At 34.2% G+C, this 17,209-nt stretch overlaps 2 pseudogenes; one reads left to right on the top strand and one right to left on the bottom strand.

Annotated features, from left to right (window-relative positions):
- The first annotated feature begins 7,158 nt into the window (after nt 1-7,158).
- LOC120079876 lies at nt 7,159-9,504 on the top strand (annotated as a pseudogene).
- A 5,118-nt stretch (nt 9,505-14,622) lies between these two features.
- LOC120079875 overlaps nt 14,623-17,209 on the bottom strand; it is a 7,308-nt pseudogene continuing 4,721 nt past the window's right edge.

Raw genomic sequence — 17,209 nt, 5'->3', positions numbered from 1 at the left:
AGAGAAAAAAAAAAAATCAAAGCCTCAAGTTTATCCAAATTTAGTTAAAATCTCAATTTTACTCATCAAAATAAAGCTCGAAGTTTTATTGTCTTCGAAGAGAAGCCATTATTCAAAATTATTATTTTGGGGAGGCCACCCAATTTTACCCTACTCCAAATCGATGACCCAAAAAAAAATCAGATTTTTTATCCAAATTCAAGCTGAATTCTTGATTGAGACCCAATTTTTATTTGAATTGAAAGCATGGGTAGTTTACCCAAAATCAAGTTTTGGTTATTCGTATACCATATATTTATCGGAGGCTTTGATAAGTCCTTTGAAAAATATGCACCTTTTATTGAAGGTTAATAAAACCTTTAAGAAAGATATACATTTATTGAAGGTATTGGAAAAACCTTTGAGAAATATATGCTTTTTATCAAAGGTTAATAAAACCTTTGAAAAAAGGATCTATATTTATTGGTGGTTTTGAAAAACCCTTTGAGAAAATATGTAGTTTTTAACAAAGGGTAAATAAAAACCTTTGAGAAATACATACATTTATCAGAGGCTTTGATAAGTTCTTTGAAAACTATGCACATTTTATTGAAGGTTAATAAAAACCTTTTGAGAAAGGTTAGGATCGTGAAGATGTGTTAGACGATCGTAAAGATGGCATGCGGCATTAAATGATGAGGAGTGACGTGTTAGATGATGGGGCTATTACGATAGGCCAAAGTACTGCACAAATCAGTGAAAGCGTTAGACAATAAGTGTAGAAGTTGGACGATAGCACTAAGAACGATAGCCGTGCTACGCTAACGATGAGCAAACGCACTACACGATAGGCGAAATACTAAGCGATAGGCGTTGGGCGATAGATGCAGGCACTAGGCGATGACGTTAAGTGATAGGCGGATGCGTTAAACGATCATGAAGATGCGCGCGGCGTTAAACGATGAGGAGTGATGCACTAGACGATCGACCTATACGATAGGAAAGTGTTGCACGATCAGTGAAAGTGCTAGACGATAAGCGTAGAAGTTGGACGATAGCGCTAGACGATAGTCGTGCTGCGCTAAACGATGAGCAGACACGCTACACGATAGGCAGAATACTAAGCGGTGGGCGTTGGGCGATAGACGTAGGTGCTGGGCGATGACGTTAAGCGATAGGTGGACGCGTTAGACGATTGTGAAGATGCGCGAGACGTTAAACGATGAGGAATGATGCACTAGACGATCAGGCTATAACGATAGGCAAAGTACTGCATGATCAGTGAAAACACTAGACGATAAACGTAGAAGTTGGATGATAGTGCTAGACGATAGCCGTGTTACGCTAAACGATGAGCAGATGCACTACACGATAAGCAAAATACTATACGATGGGGCGTTGGGCGATAGATGCAGGCGCTAGGCGATGACGTTAAGGATAGGCAGATGCGTTAAACGATAAGACGTCAGCACTAAACGATGGAGCTAAAGGATGGGCGCGGTAGCTAAACGATAGGCTATGCGCAAGTGATATTTATTTATTTTTATTCTGAAATGATAACCAAAATTTCTGCCTTGCCCTGCCCTAGATCTCTAATTTCAATTTCTCGCTTTCTTTCATTTCTTTCTTAATCGATGAACCTTCGATTCCTCTTCTCAGCATCAACATGGCGTTGAATTTTGAATTCTTCGCCCTCGATTCCCTCGATTCCATGTTCAACTTCTCCTAATCATTTTCCATTTCTACGCTTCTCTTTCTTCTTTTTCCCTCCCGGATGGAACCTTGCGCGGTAATAAGTTTTGCCTTGGCCGAAAGATCGGTAGTGGCTCCTTCGGGGAGATATATCTTGGTTCATTTGGTTTTTCTCCATTTCAACTTCTCATTATGCTGCTTTATTACAACAACTAGATTTTAATGCTTCAATTCCATCTGCAGGTACTAATATACAAACGAATGAAGAGGCGTGCTCGTGCAATGTCAAGTATGTTTCAAAAAGTCGATAGATCAACCTCAAAGTGGCATGCTCGTTTGTAGTCAACATTTCGCATTCCCACCGCAAGCCAAGGCTTACGAGCAGTGAAGACGAGGCCAACATTTCGAAGGATTTCTCTATTTGAGGCGTTCGACAACTTTCTGGACATTTTCTTCATGTTCAATCTGTCGCTGCCTATTAGGACTTCCTCTCCGATCATTTGTCGCCAAGATATTGGATGAAGTAGAAACTGAATGAGATCGGGAGAACTACAAAAATAACTATGATCCATCGAAAATTAACCAAGATATCCACCCAGCCTTTCTTCCTCTTTTGTGGCTTGGAGGCCTTAAGGTCTGTCATTATGGCGAATCAAGATGCTTATCTGCTGCAATAAAGACAGGTAAAAGTCATAAATTGTTAATAAGTGAATTAGTTTTCACTAACTCTTCATCATGTTCCAGAATTACAAGTTATATAAACCCCAACTTGAGCTGTGAGGCGACAAATGAAAATTATTTCATATAAACCAGATAACATGGTATCAAGATGTCGATAAACTATTAATAAAATTGCTCAAAAGTATAAACTTAAATTGACATGACCCTGTTCACAAAGGTAGTCTTAGAAATGCAAGATGGATACCCCTTGTATGGCTGTATTAGAAAACCAGATAACATGATATCAAGATGTCTTAGAAATCTCATTATGCTACTCTATGTATGGTTGTATTTACCATGAACTATTCCCTTAATTACTGAGCCAAAAACGTAGACTAACACTTTGTTCGATGACTTGAACATCGGGAAGAAACGGCTATGCCACTTTAGTTTAGAGAATCCAAAAGAGTTGAAGAACTGGAAGTTTGGGACAAGAGTTACACCACTACTAGACTCTGGAGAGGTTATGAGATCAAAGTAACAGTAAAGGTCCCCTCATTGTACATTTGGTTATTAATATTTTCATTTGGTGGGGAAGGCAATTTGTTTTCAGTTTTCTTATGGTTAGTTGATTTCTTTCATATGCTGATGTGAATGAATGTGATCCTATATATTTCACCCTCTTGGCTGCTGTGAATGAAAAATTTATGGCCAAAACTGTCACACCCCGCCCCGAGCCTGCACTTCTGAGCCCGAGGAGAGGCGTGAGGGATCGTAGATACCACCCTTTTGTGATACCTACTGTCCATTTGAACCTCTTTACTACACGCAGTAAACTTTAAGTCAAGGAGATAAACAACAATTGATTAAGTAGGCCCATTTTATTAAAGTAATGTAATGCTTATACAATTCCAAGACTTAACTACAAAGTTTACAACAACCATTCTTAAAACCCTAGAAGTGTGATTGTGGCTTGTGGTAGGCGTTGACCATAGTAGCACCCTGGAACTTCTCACCTTTCGTTACATGAGAAGAAAAACATGAAATAACAGAAGGAGTGATAACTTGTAGAAATACAAGTTATTATGGCTCAAAAGTTGGAACAATTAGGGTCTTTAATGATAAAATCTCATCATTTTTAGAGAAAATGCATGGAATTACTCGAACACTATCAAACTCATGCAAAAGAATGTTTATTGCTAAAATACTGTGGCACTAACGCATGACATTGTAGGATTTCAACAAATATTCTAAGTGTCGCAGGCAAAGTCTAACATATGGGGCATGCGTCGAAGGGATTCAACACAGGGAAGATTCATTGATTGAGGCTATTTGTGTCAAATTACCACTTGCAAGCATGGGCATCTACAGCAAGCGGCGTCTGAAAAGCATCTGAGTGTCAGACGACTGACCAGGGTATGGAATTTAATGCTGCCCATCATCAAGTTGGAGAAGACCAACGCCTATAAATAGGAGAAATCCGACCAAATGAAGGGATCTTTTAGCTCATTGCATAATTTTGAAATTTTGAGACCTTAGAGCTGTGTTGTAGTGACGAGAAGAACAAGAGGGAAGAGAACCACCACCATCACCGATCAAGGAGCGGAGAAAGCTGAGCTCGAGAGAGAACTTTCTTCCAATTCTTCCACAAGTGGTTGTACACGAACTAGAATTGAGCCAAAGAAGACAAGATATTGTAGTCTGCGACTTGACTCCTTTCATTTCATCTTACTTATTGTTTCGTCTTCTCATTTGATTAAGTGTTGGTTTTGTAAAGACAATCAGTTTCTTTATAAATTCACATATTCGATCTATCATACTTTGCCACTGTTTTTTTCTTATTTATGTTAGATGCATCTATAACTTCATGCAAACTTCCATTTTGAAATGCTTAAACCAACTAAATCAATTGGTAAAAGTAGCTTTAGCTTAAATTATTCAAGAGAATAAGTAAGTCAGCATTAAGATTAGAAATGCTTAGTACATCTAGAGATAGACGCACTGGTGTTTTATTGCATCCTGTGACTGACGCATACATCCTAGAGATAGGTATTGTATGACATTCGCATTGAGAAGTGCCGAATAGAAGTCTAACACATAAACGGAGATAAACAAGTCATCTCATTCGCATCGTATTCTTGTTTGTGTACATCTAACTTAGATCGACGCATATCACTTGCATCAAACTCCATTTTCACACGACCCCTCATTCTCTACTTGACCTTTTTGTATCTTCTTGCATGCACACAGCAACTTAATGTAAATAACTCATTTCTACATTCACTTAGTATATTTCTACAACAGTTACAATCCAAGGTCTGCGTTAGCTTTAATCTGAATCCCTAAGTTCGACCCTGGACTTACCAGGAACCTGAGTTGGATTTATACTTGGATTTGATTCAGGAAAATTTGAATGCCTTTAATAGAGGAGTGTCATGCGTCCTATTTCACATCATTAATGCATCAACGCGTCATTAACGCATCATAAACGCATCATTCACATTTACACTTATTTTTCCAATTACTTTATACAATTCACTTCTAAGCTCAAATCACGAAACCAACGAACAATGAGCTTCACAAAGCTCAGTGAGTGGGATCATACATACAAGTCTCTTTCAACTTATAAACATTACATCACAAGGTTACAATGCAGACCTTCATCATTGAATGAAGCTTTTGCAAACCTACCTATACACACGTTAGATAGTTAACAATTCATATATATAAGCATTCATTAACCTATGTGCACATAGTTCTCCCTTTCATGGGCTCAGAAGCTAGGCCCGTCGGCCCTCTTATCATTCAATTCAAGGTTTTTCCTTCCCACGGGCTCAAGAACTAGACTCTTCGGTCCCCTGACCATCCTATAAGGATTTATTTAGGGCTCAGGTTCTAGGTTCATAGACCCCCTGACTATCCCACCCTTCTATTCATCTCATAACATAAGCATTTGCTCATAAACCAAAACATATAAATTCAAAATATGCTTAAAAGAGTAAAAGAGGAAAACACTCATAGTGACCCGCTGAGATTTCTTTTTCCTCCCAGTTCACCCGGTTTCCTTTACTCTTCTACTGGACCCTTAGAGTTTCGCCTTGAAATTTCTTGGTGATAGTTCGGAGTCTCGAGTTCACTCCCACTGGCCTGACTATTTCCCTACTAATGAGCACCTATCGGGTTTTCTTGAATTTGACAGCCTTAGAGTTAAAATTCCATCAAGGCAGCCCTCACACCAAATCTACATTCAATTTAAAAACTTTTGGTCCAAAAATCACTTGATTTGCACGAGTAGTCCGGAATAACTTCTCGTTTGAATTTAGCCCACATTTGTCCATACACTCGGCTTTCTTCAGTGCCTCTGTTCTAACTTTCGTCCGATCACCACCTCTTTTCCTTCGTTTGACGCACAAATGTCTCTTACTTCCTCCTTTCTTAGTGATCTTTATGAACTTAAATGGTTTGTGGGTTAAAGTGAAGCGTTCTGCTCCTTTTATAAGCATCCCACCCTTCTCCTTTACTCAACACCTCCTTCTTTGATCATATCCAGGCGTTTTTCTCTTATTTTGCAAATGCCCAGCTTCATCCACCTCTATTTGATGTGTCTTCTTCATGCATAGTACTCACTTTGCATGAATATTTATTTGTCCAGCTTCTACTATCTCTATTTTAAACTTCCGTCGATAAAGCCATTTGTCCTGATGAGCTCATCAGTCTTGCGCAACGCAAGCCTCAACACTTCTCCATCGCTTAGTTCCTTCATCTATCGTTTAGCTCCACGGCCCATCGTGTAGCTCAGTCGTTTAGTAAATGATCCCACTCTTAATGATCTTGCTCTCACCGATCTCGAGCATAGCTTATCGCTTAGCTACCGCGCCTATCATTTACCTCCATTGTTTAGCGCTGACGCCTTATCACCCAATGCATCCACTCATCGCTTCATATTATCACTTTAAGTCTGTGTCTATCGCGTAACGCCCATCGCTTAATATTCCGCCTATCGTGTAGCACGTCTGCTCATCGTCTAATGCAAAACGACTATCATCTAGCGTCCACGCCCATCGCGTAGCACCATCATATAATCTATCACTTAGCGTCTGTGCATCGCTTAACACTTAACACCATCGTTTGGTGCTATCGTATAGCACTATTGTTCAACTTCTATGCTTATTGTCTAGCGCTTACACTGATAGTGTAGTACTTTGCCTATCGTATAGCCTGATCGTCTAGTACATCACTTCCCATCGTTTAACGTCGTGTGCATCTTTATGATCGTCTAGCGCATCGCTTAGCTCCATGCATTGCTATACGATCGCCTACCTCATCGTTTAGCTCCCTGCATTGCTATGCGATTGTCCAGCGCCCACCTACACAATCGCCTACCTCATCATGTAGCACCGCTCACTTACTATACGATCGTCTACCTCATCGTGTAGCACTGCTCAGCTGCTACACGATTGTCTGCCCAGTGCCTTGTGCTCAACATTTCGCTTTCTTTGCTCTTGCTCACGCATACCCAATGCATGAGCAACTCTTGGCAATGCCTCTTGCCAATACTTCAGCCAATCATGCGTCCAACCTTACAAATGCATGGTTGCCTTCTCATCTTATGCGTTAATATATCCTAAAACTCAATGCATGGGTCCTTTTTGACCTTACACTTAGCCAAATTTTACCAATTAAGACTTAACTCAAAACTACTCAAGGAAAATCTATTCAACACTTAGAATTTCCTTCTCTTCAACATAGGATTTAACTTTCACTTAGTTAATTCCCTTAATTATCTATTTAAGTAAGAAAAATGGAAATCCAGGTTTCACAACAACTATGGATGTAAGTTGTCCTCAATGGAAACTTTAAAAGGCCTTTTACCATTTAGTCTTTGGTTTTCTGTATTTTGAAAATTAAGCTTATAAACGCTATTTTATTCACATGTTTCTTCGTTTGCTACCAGCTTTTTAAAAACAATTTCAATATCTAAGCCAAAATTTGGAAACTAAAAAGAGTAGTTTTTAAAATTTTGTTTTTGGGATACAGTTAGGAACTCAAATGTGGTCTTAGAAAAGATGAAAAAATTGTGAAAAATTAACATAATCTTAATAACATCTAAAAAGGAAATCGTTGTTTTATGAGTTTGGCTTTGGGTGGTGAAGTCTCCAAAAAGTAGTGTTCTGGACCATAGCTACAATGTTATGTACGATGTCCCATATACCTAGTTACAAGAAAAAGAACTATGTGTAGTATGTACTTGGTTAACTTTAGTCTCACCTCTGCAGGTTTCAAATAATATAGGAAGAGTGGTTGACAGGATCTATCATGAGCTAAAAACTAGTGTTTACATTAAGCGATCAAAAGAGTTTAAAGTTGATGCTTGCATCCTTCTTGATAACTATGTTCCAAAACGTGCTGGAATGATTGGCTCTTGTAAGAGAGCTTTGTGGAGCAATTAAAAAAGATCCAAAAGGCATATGTCCATGAAGCAACATAAAAAGTGTGGAACATTTGACTTGCCTTCTGATTTCCACAAGTGAGTTCTATTTATCTCCTTGGTTGAGAGCTCTCATCACCAGTTCCTCACCTCATTTTATCCCATATTAGATTGAATTGGAAAATGGTAATGAATGTGTCTGTTTATCCTGAAATTAGTATTAGCACTTAGTAGTTGATTGATGTCCATAAAAAATGGAATTCGGAAGGTTATTGGATAAAGTCATGTTTATTGCACTTTGTTTTGTGTTACGTTTGTTCTGGATAAATGGTCATTGAAATGAGTTACGGTCATTTATGTTTGACAATGAATTGTTGTTGTGTGTGTGCACACATGTGTTTTTTTTTTTTTTTAATAATTTTTGTGTGTGCGCGCGCATGTGTGTTTTTTTTAATTATTTATTTTTGTGTGTGTATGTGTATATAAATAAACCCCTTATAGTATTGAACAAGAAAGTGGTGATGAAAGTGTCTATTTCTCCTGAAATTAGAATTAAAATCTAGTTGTTGATTCTTATTCATTGAAAGGGGAATTAAGAAGGTTATTGGTCAAAATCAAAGTCACGTTATTGCACTCTATAGAGTTTTAAGTTTGTTCTTCTTCTTTATAAGCAACCATTGAAATGGGTTTTCTTTAGCTGTCACTATCATTTATGTTTGACAATGAATTATTGTGCTTTTCTATTTCAGGTTTGAAATCTTTTGGCCAATGCACGATATGTGGAAAAGCTATATGAAACAACTGTTGCACCATGTTGGGTTAGTTCTTGACTATCGTTTTCCTATTCTGTATTTTCCCCCCAAACCTACCTGTTCCTTTTTCACACTGATTTTGGCCACTTTTTGTTAAATTATTTTTCTTCCTATAATAGTGGTCTATTGTCTGTTTCAATGGGTGATGAGAGTTTCAAATCTTGCAGGCCAGATGCGTTAGCTTGAAATCTTCTCATTGCAGATTTTCATGGTGCCATGATATGAGGTAAGCCATTCTTTTCTCGTATTTAATTTTTTGCTTTGCCATTAATGTCATATTTATAGAGTCTTCTATCACTGTAGGCTCCTATGACTAAAAAAAACCAATGGTATGACTTATTCTTTACAACTTTTCAGACTAAACAACTCCACTCCTTACTCCCTTAACGGCTAACGCCTCCTAAAAGATTTCATATATTTACACAGTAAAAACCAAAAAGCATGAGAAAATCTCGAGTTTCTTTCCTGCCATATCTTCCACATAACCGTCATTACAGTGTTCGGCCACAAGTTATTTTAAGGAAGTCAATGTTGAAATCTTAGGAGTCAATAAGAGCATGAAGCTTTATACTATTGTTTCGCTCTCTCATAATAGTTATTTTATCATGTGATATCACAATAGTTGTCGAGTGTCAAATACCTACTTTTACTGGAACAAGTGGCGCCATGATTCGAGAAACTATAGAAATGTTTGGAATCGTGATGAAAGATGATAAGTTTTGAGGTAACTCGTCCAATTTGAATCTTTAAATCGGTTGCATTTTCCATGATCTAAACTAAGTTGTTTGTATCAATCAAAGTTTCATGAATTTAGCTAAGCTTTTCTAACAAATGACCATGGATATTTCTTTGTTTGGTGGTTGATTTGCAGTTGTGCCAAAGAAGTCTTCTGTGTTTATTTTCCAATGGGATTGTTGGAAAATTGATCCATAGGAATACACATACATAGGCATAATATAGTCACAATTGTTTGGATCATCGTCTACTATACGCGATCTTGAGCGTCGTCTTAATGAGTTCGAACAATGACTTCAAGAATCTGAACGACAAAGAGAGGTTGAGGAGAAGCACTTAGGCTCAAATAAGTGAATTAGAAAATCGTTTTGAGGATAGATTTCAAAAAATGATGGCAGAGATGCGTAAAAAATTTGTTTATAGTTGATCAATCATAGTTTGATGTTACAGAATTTCGATAGTCTTTTGGTGTACTTTTATGAAATATAAGTTTACTTCCATCCATGTCATTATCTATTTTTTCTATTCTATTCTTATATTTTATAATTCAGGATACTACATGTAGATGAATTAGTAAAAACAACCTTCCGAGATTTGTCAATAAATGTGCTAACAGGTTTTGTAAGAGAATTTTCGAAGGATATACAATTGTTGATAAATAAGTTTTTATGAAGGTTTTAAAAATTTTGAAAATACATGATAAGTCTTTAAAAATAATGAAAACCTTCGAAAAAGACTACTTGATAATAGATAATTATCGATAAATAATATGACAATTATGAAGATATATAATCTTTGAAAAATAATAATTTTCGAAAGTTAATCAACCTTTGAAAAATAATATTTTTCGAAGGTTAATAAACCTTTGAAAAAGTTTTTTCGACGGGATCTATTTTGACACTTTTCAAAGGTTGAGATAACCTTTGAAAAAAATGTATCGAATGTCTATTAAATGTTTTTTAAGGTTTTGACCTTTGAAAAAGGTCAATTTTCTTGTAGTGAATATTGGTGTGATGGTGCTTCTTGTTGATAATGAAATTGGAACGCAAGTTATGAGCTCCCGTAAAGAAAAGGAATTTGAAAAAAGAAAATTAAAAATAGGGAGAAAGTTATTAAAAAAAACCTGTAACAAAAGTGAAACAAAAAAACTTGCAAAAAAAAGTGAAAAAAAGGATGGAAAAAGAAATAAAATTAAGAAATAAAAGAAATATGTAAAAAAAAAAAAGGAGAATAAAGTTAAAAAGAAAAGAAGCAAATAAAAAAAACAAAAAGAAAGTAAAAATATTATTAAAAAATTATATGGAGAAAAATAAAAGTAAATACAAAGAAAAAAAAGAGTTGAAAACAAATAAAAAAAAATTAGTGAAAAAATCATTGAAAACGAAAAAAAAAAACAAAAGTTAAAGAAAAGGTAAGGAAAAGAAAGAATAACATGAAAAGATCAATAAAAGAAAAATACATAAAACTCTTTCCTTTCTTATTCCAACTGCCACCTACCATCTTAATCCTTCCCTCCCAAATCTCCCCCTGTTAACTTGCATCCTCTCTCACTCATGCTCTTGAGTACTGTGAGAATGATGAAGGAATCAAACATGAGGATCTCCATGAGCAGTGGAATGATCGTTCCAAATTCCATTCGCAATTGAACAATAACAATTACAGTCACGAAACGGAAACTTACAGGTCATGTACAATACGAAATTACAACATGCTTAACAATGAGATCAAGGGAAAGATTATACATACCTTTGAAGACTCATGCTTCAAACTCCCTCGATCACAAATGCTCATTCAGTCTCCAAGACAGCAACACACGAACGCTCGAACACAACGACCGCAACACTGCCAATCGTTAAGAAGTTGGCAACCTTGGTATTCTCGGTGTGAGAATCCAGAAGTGTGGGCTCTGTGTGGACTTGTTTAGAGGAAGAGATAAGAGGAATAGCGATTGTATAAACGATTGAGCAAGTGGGAGATGATAAGAGTCTATCGTATAGACGGATGCTCAATCGTTTAGAAGTTGGCAAGCTATCGTATAGAGAATTCCTTGTGATCGCTTAGCTACAACCAGCTGAGTGGACTATCGGATAGTGTCACTCCACAATCGTTTAGTCTCTCTTTCAGCTATCGTTTAGTGAATACAATTCTCACTTGACAGCAAACCGTGAGTTCTTTTCCGAGAATGGCAACTCTAGAAAATCTTCTAAATTTAGGAAAACCGTTTTTTTATCTTACGGTTACTATGAAACCACCAATAACCTCTCACTCAATTGGTTACTAGAGAAAAAGATATAATTATCCAATAGATAATATTATTATAAATAAATATTATAACCAACTTACCATATTATATTTATAACCAATAGTTTTAATATTTCATCTCATGAAATATATAAACCATAGTTCTTTTTCTATTTCATGGTACTTAATGTAAATCATGTACATTAATCCTCCACTTGATGTATCTCATACATCACACCAATAAGTTTTTATCACTGTCGACACTAATAGACTTTTATCAGTCTCTATCAATGATAGACTTTTATCAAACTTTATATATTATAGACTCCTATAAGTTTCAATCACTGACAGACGTTGATAGACTTCTATTCGCGTCTATCTTTGATAAACATTATCACTACTATCTAAAAGTAACAAAATTTTCAATAACAATGTCTAGTGTATGTATCATAAATTATCTTAAAACAAAAAAAAAAACTACCATCAATTAGAAAATTGAAAGTGTCTATCTATAATAGGTAATAGTGTTCTATTACTTGGTCTATCACTTGGCCTTCCATTGTCTATGTCATTCTAATTACTATTTTATAATTAGCAACAAAACTACAAAAGCTACTATCACTTGGTCTATAATTTGGTCTTCTATTGACTAACATTGTCATTCTAATTAATATTTTTGAACTAGCAACAAAAATATAAATAGAGAAAAGAAGATTTATAATTGAAGTAGAACTAATTAATATTTTTGAACTAGTAACAAAATTATAAATAGAGAAGAAGAAGAATTAAAATCGAAGGAGAAGAAGACGGAGGAGGAGAGGAAGAAGTAGAAGCCAAAAGATAGAGAAGGAGAAAATAATTAAATTCAAATAATTTTCCTTATTTTTCTATTTTTGTAAACCAATCAAATTATATTAACAGAAAATGTTTTTTTTATATATAAATATTTTATATATATATATATATAAAATGTTATTTTTGTTTAAAAAAATCTGTCCCGATAGTAGAGATTAATTTTCTAAAATGTTTTTTTTTCAAGAAATTCCTTTTTTTTTTTTTACATGAATGGTTATTTTTTTAATGTTAAATTTTTTGGATCTAGATAAACAAAATTTAATCCTATGGATTTTAATTTTCAGCATGAATGATATTTTTTTTATAAACAAACTTTTAAACGAATCAAATATGTTATTCATCTTGAATGAGGCTTTTAATGATATAAAATCAATATTCGAAATAATCAACTTTTTTTTACATGTATGGACAAAAAATAGGAGAGATTTTTTTTTTTTTAAATACCTACTTTTAACATGTATGCACAAAAATAGGGGATATTTTTCCTTCTTTTAGTGTGAATATGAGATTTTAGTTTTTTTTTTTAAAAAAATCCTACTTTGAATGTGTGGATTTTTTTCTTAAGGACAAATTTTGGATCTAAATCAAATATTAATCAATATATTAGAGAGAGCCAAAAATTTTAACATATTTAATATATATTTTTTTAATGATTTTAATAACAAAATTACACCATATATGGGTTTTCATTGATTTTCATGTATGAGTTCTTTTAATTAAATCAAATATTAGAGATAATATAAATTTAAACCATTCAAATATGGATTTTCATTAATTTTCACATGTATGGGTTTTTTTTGAATGATATAAATACGTTAATAATATCAAAGTTCAAAGTTATTTTAATATTTTTAAAAAATCTTAAAAATTGATGAGACAAAAAGACTATATGTATAGAGAAAAAATAATATATAATCATGTCAAAATAAAAATTTAAAATTTTAAAAATTTAAAAATATTATATTTTATTTATATTAAATAAAATAAAATTCCCAAAATAAAATAAAAAAACGTAAAAATATCAAATCTTTAGGATTTTAAAATCTCATGTTTAATCATCTTAGAAGATAATTTGTTTAAAAAAAAACTCATTTTTTATTATCTATTAATTTTGAATGTTTTTTTCTTCTTGAAAATTTAGATTATTTATGATTTATATGTGAAATGACCTAAAATATCCTTATAACCATCTATTGAAAAAGACAAAAGGAAAAAACCAAATGTTTTTCCCAGTATAGATTTTTAACGACATTTTCATTAAAATAAAAGATGTCGATATTCATCAACATCAACATTTTAAATCCGGGTTTAAACTTATAACTATTTAATATTTAATTATTTCTACAATTAATTTTCAGTGGTATATCATGTAATATAATATATTTCACAAAATGTAAACTAGTAAAAAAGCAAACTGTTTTTTAAAAAAATAGTAGCATTATTATATTGTTATAGATTGGATTTTACTTTTAAAAAAATTACTGTATTTCGTCTTATTCAACTGTCAAGTTTATTTTTATTTAAAAATGAACAATTGTTGAGAGAAAATATTTTGAATAAATAAAAGTCTATTTGAGAATTTACCGAGCAAAATAGTTTTTGAATTTACTTCTAAGCATTATATTATTCAACCATTGAAAAACACCAAAATTTAGGATGGCATTAAAAACAGAGAAAACATAATTAAAATTGGAAGAGAATTTTTATTCCATGAGAATAAAACCATATACAAGAGTAAAAGTTTAGAAATAACCAAAAAAAAAAAGGCTAACATGGTAAACAAATACTAAGACTATAGAAGGAAAAAAATAGTGCAAGTTATAAGGGTTTGGACTTCAAATACTAAACTTGGGGACGGACTTTAGCACATTCTTGAGGCATATATCTACTCCAAAATCAATGTTGTCTCCAAACACATGACATGTCTTCAATTGGAATACCTTTTGTCTCCGAAAAGAAGAAATAGATGAATAGAGTCATGAACGCCACAAAAAAAGCAAAGAAGAAGAACAACCCAAATTTCATATGGCAGAGCATGGTGAGAAAGAATTGAGCAATCAAAAAGGTAAAGAACATATTCACTGAGACCGTTACACTTTGAGTAGTTGATCGAATTTCAAGTGAGAAAAATTCACTTGGAACCAACCATCCCAGAGGTCCCCAAGACCATGCAAAGGCTTGAACATAAACACATATGAACAACACCATGACACCCGCATATCACTTGGGTAGATAAGCGACCTCACCAGAAACTCTAATTTTCCAAGCAATAAACATAGCCAACAAAACCTACAAATACAATTTTATTAGAATCAATACAATGAAGAAAGAAAATGCTTTTGAAAAAAAAGAAATAACATTCATTAGTTTAATAATTAAAGAAAACTTTAAAGAAGCTAAAGAAAGAATGTACTCACCTGAAAAACGAACATGATGATTCCACCAAGTAAGAAAAGGATCCTCCTTCCCCACTTATCGGTGCCATAAACAGATACAAAAGTCGCCAGAGCATTAATACCACTAGTAATGACAGATGAAAGAAGAGAAGCATTGTCTCCAAAACCAATGGTCTTGAACAACACAGGAGCATAGAACATGACCACATTGATACCAATCAATTGCTAGAAAAATGGAATTAAAATGGACATTACCAACGGTGGCCTATTTTGTCTCTCTCTCAAATTCCTCCATGGATGTTTCACTGCTTTGGTAGCCATACTCCCCGCCACAATATCTTGAAATTCTGCCTCTACATCCTTCTCGGACACACCACGAATGCATTGGAGCATGGCCTTTGCCTTCTCTACTTCGCCTCTTTCCAACATTGAGTTTGGAGTGTCAGGAAGGAATAGAGTTGAGATAGTGATGAACAATGCAGGTAAAAACTATAACAGGAGGTTTTGAAATAGTGTAAATTAGTAAAAAAATGATGAATGTAAATTAGTAAAAACTGTAGCAAATAGTAAATACTATAACAAATGGAGGTTTTGAAATAGTGTTGACTATAGCTAATTTTAGTCTCCATACTTTAAATAAATCTTAAATTTAGTCCTTCAAAATTTTTTTACCAAAATGTATTTAATAACAACAATAATTTTCATACAAGAAAATAAAAAAAAAAAATGATGCGACGGCTTCGTTTCATCTCCAAAATATTGTTGTGTCGGTGTTTCTTGTAGATAATGAAATGGGGACACAATTTATGAGCTCCGGTAAAGAAAAGGAATTTGGAAAAAAAAATAAAAATAGGGAGAAATTATTAAAATAACGTGTAACAAAAGTGCGACAAAAAAAACTTAGAAAAAAATGAGTGAAAAAAAGGAAGGAAAAAGGGAAAAAAAGTAACAAATAAAAGAAAGACGTAAAAAAAAAAAGAGAAGAAAGTTAAAAAGAAAAGAAGCAAATAAAAAAAAACAAAAAGAAGAAAAAAAGGGCATGAAAAAACAAGAAAGTGAAAAAAATTATGAAAAAATTATATGGAGAAAAAAACAGTAAATTGAAAGAAAAAAAGAGTTGAAAAAAACTAAAAAAAATCATTGAAAAGTTAAAAAAAACAGAAAAAGTTAAAGAAAAGGTAAAGAAAAGATTAACATGAAAAGATTAACAAAAGAAAAACAACCTAAAACTCTTTCCTTTCTTATTCCAACACCATCTTCCTTAATCTTCCCTCCCAAATCTCTCCCTCTTAACCTGCTCCCTCCCTCACTCATACTCTTGAGTACTATGAGGATGGAGACATCCATTATCCGTGACGGATGGTGGCATACTCAACACCGATGGCATATATAGTGTTGTGGATCAGAAGTTCCGACGACACAATATCTCCTTCCTCCTGCATAGATTTACGAATTAAATAGATTTGCGACAGCAAGACCCACTTTAAGCAACAACGATGACGATGGTGTTTGAGTGGCAACAAAGATATAGAAAAAATTCACGCTAAAATGAAGAGCTGCTAGAAACCATGAACACACGCAGACTTCAATCGATGAACATTTCCAACAACGAAGTTTCCAATGATTGAATCAACCATCTAACCAGTGGGATATTACAAGCTTGTTTCTAGCACCAATGACCTCCACCAAAGGCACCAATGGCAAGGAAGGCTCAAATGGCTTTTCTTTTAAAATTACTTAGGTTTAAGAATTTCTTTATAAGAACCTAATTTTGGGCTAACGTTTTTCCCTATTATTTTCAACACCTTTGTTTTGTATTCAATTTTAGGGGTTCTCCATGTATAATCTATAGATCGTTTGGCCAAATTCAACGCATAATTCCACGCTTCTGTCCAAATCTCGCTCTCTTTGTTCTCAGAATCTCGCTGGTTTGGCTCTCGTGACTTTTCGCTCTCGCTCTCGCTGGGTTCTCGCTTCGCTCTCGCTAGGCTTATGACAGATCACCTTTAGGCTTTGATCTTCTTGGACGAATCGACCTTTGGGCTGATGATCTTCTTGGATAATTCAGCCTTTTGGATTATGATCTTTGTTGATGATCAACCTTTGGCTTGATATCTCCTTGGAGGATCAGTGTTCGCACTGGCTTTTGGAGAAATGTATTTTATGGGTCTGTACTGTGTTTAATGTAAATTTGATTGGATGTGTTTGATCTGTAGTACTTAATCCTTTGATTCTCTCTTAGTTGAATGGCATGCTTGATGTATGGAAGCGAGTGGATGGATGTCTCTTGAGTGGGAGTCTTGAAAGAATGCTTGTATCTCAACCACACTTTGATATAGCAAGAACTGAATCTGATTACTTTCCATTATAAATTAGAGGGGTGTGGAATCGTTACACTCATATCCGCTTCT

Source organism: Benincasa hispida, chromosome 6 (assembly GCF_009727055.1).
Source record: "Benincasa hispida cultivar B227 chromosome 6, ASM972705v1, whole genome shotgun sequence".
NCBI lineage: Eukaryota > Viridiplantae > Streptophyta > Magnoliopsida > Cucurbitales > Cucurbitaceae > Benincasa > Benincasa hispida.
This window is presented reverse-complemented; position numbering and strand designations above follow the sequence as displayed.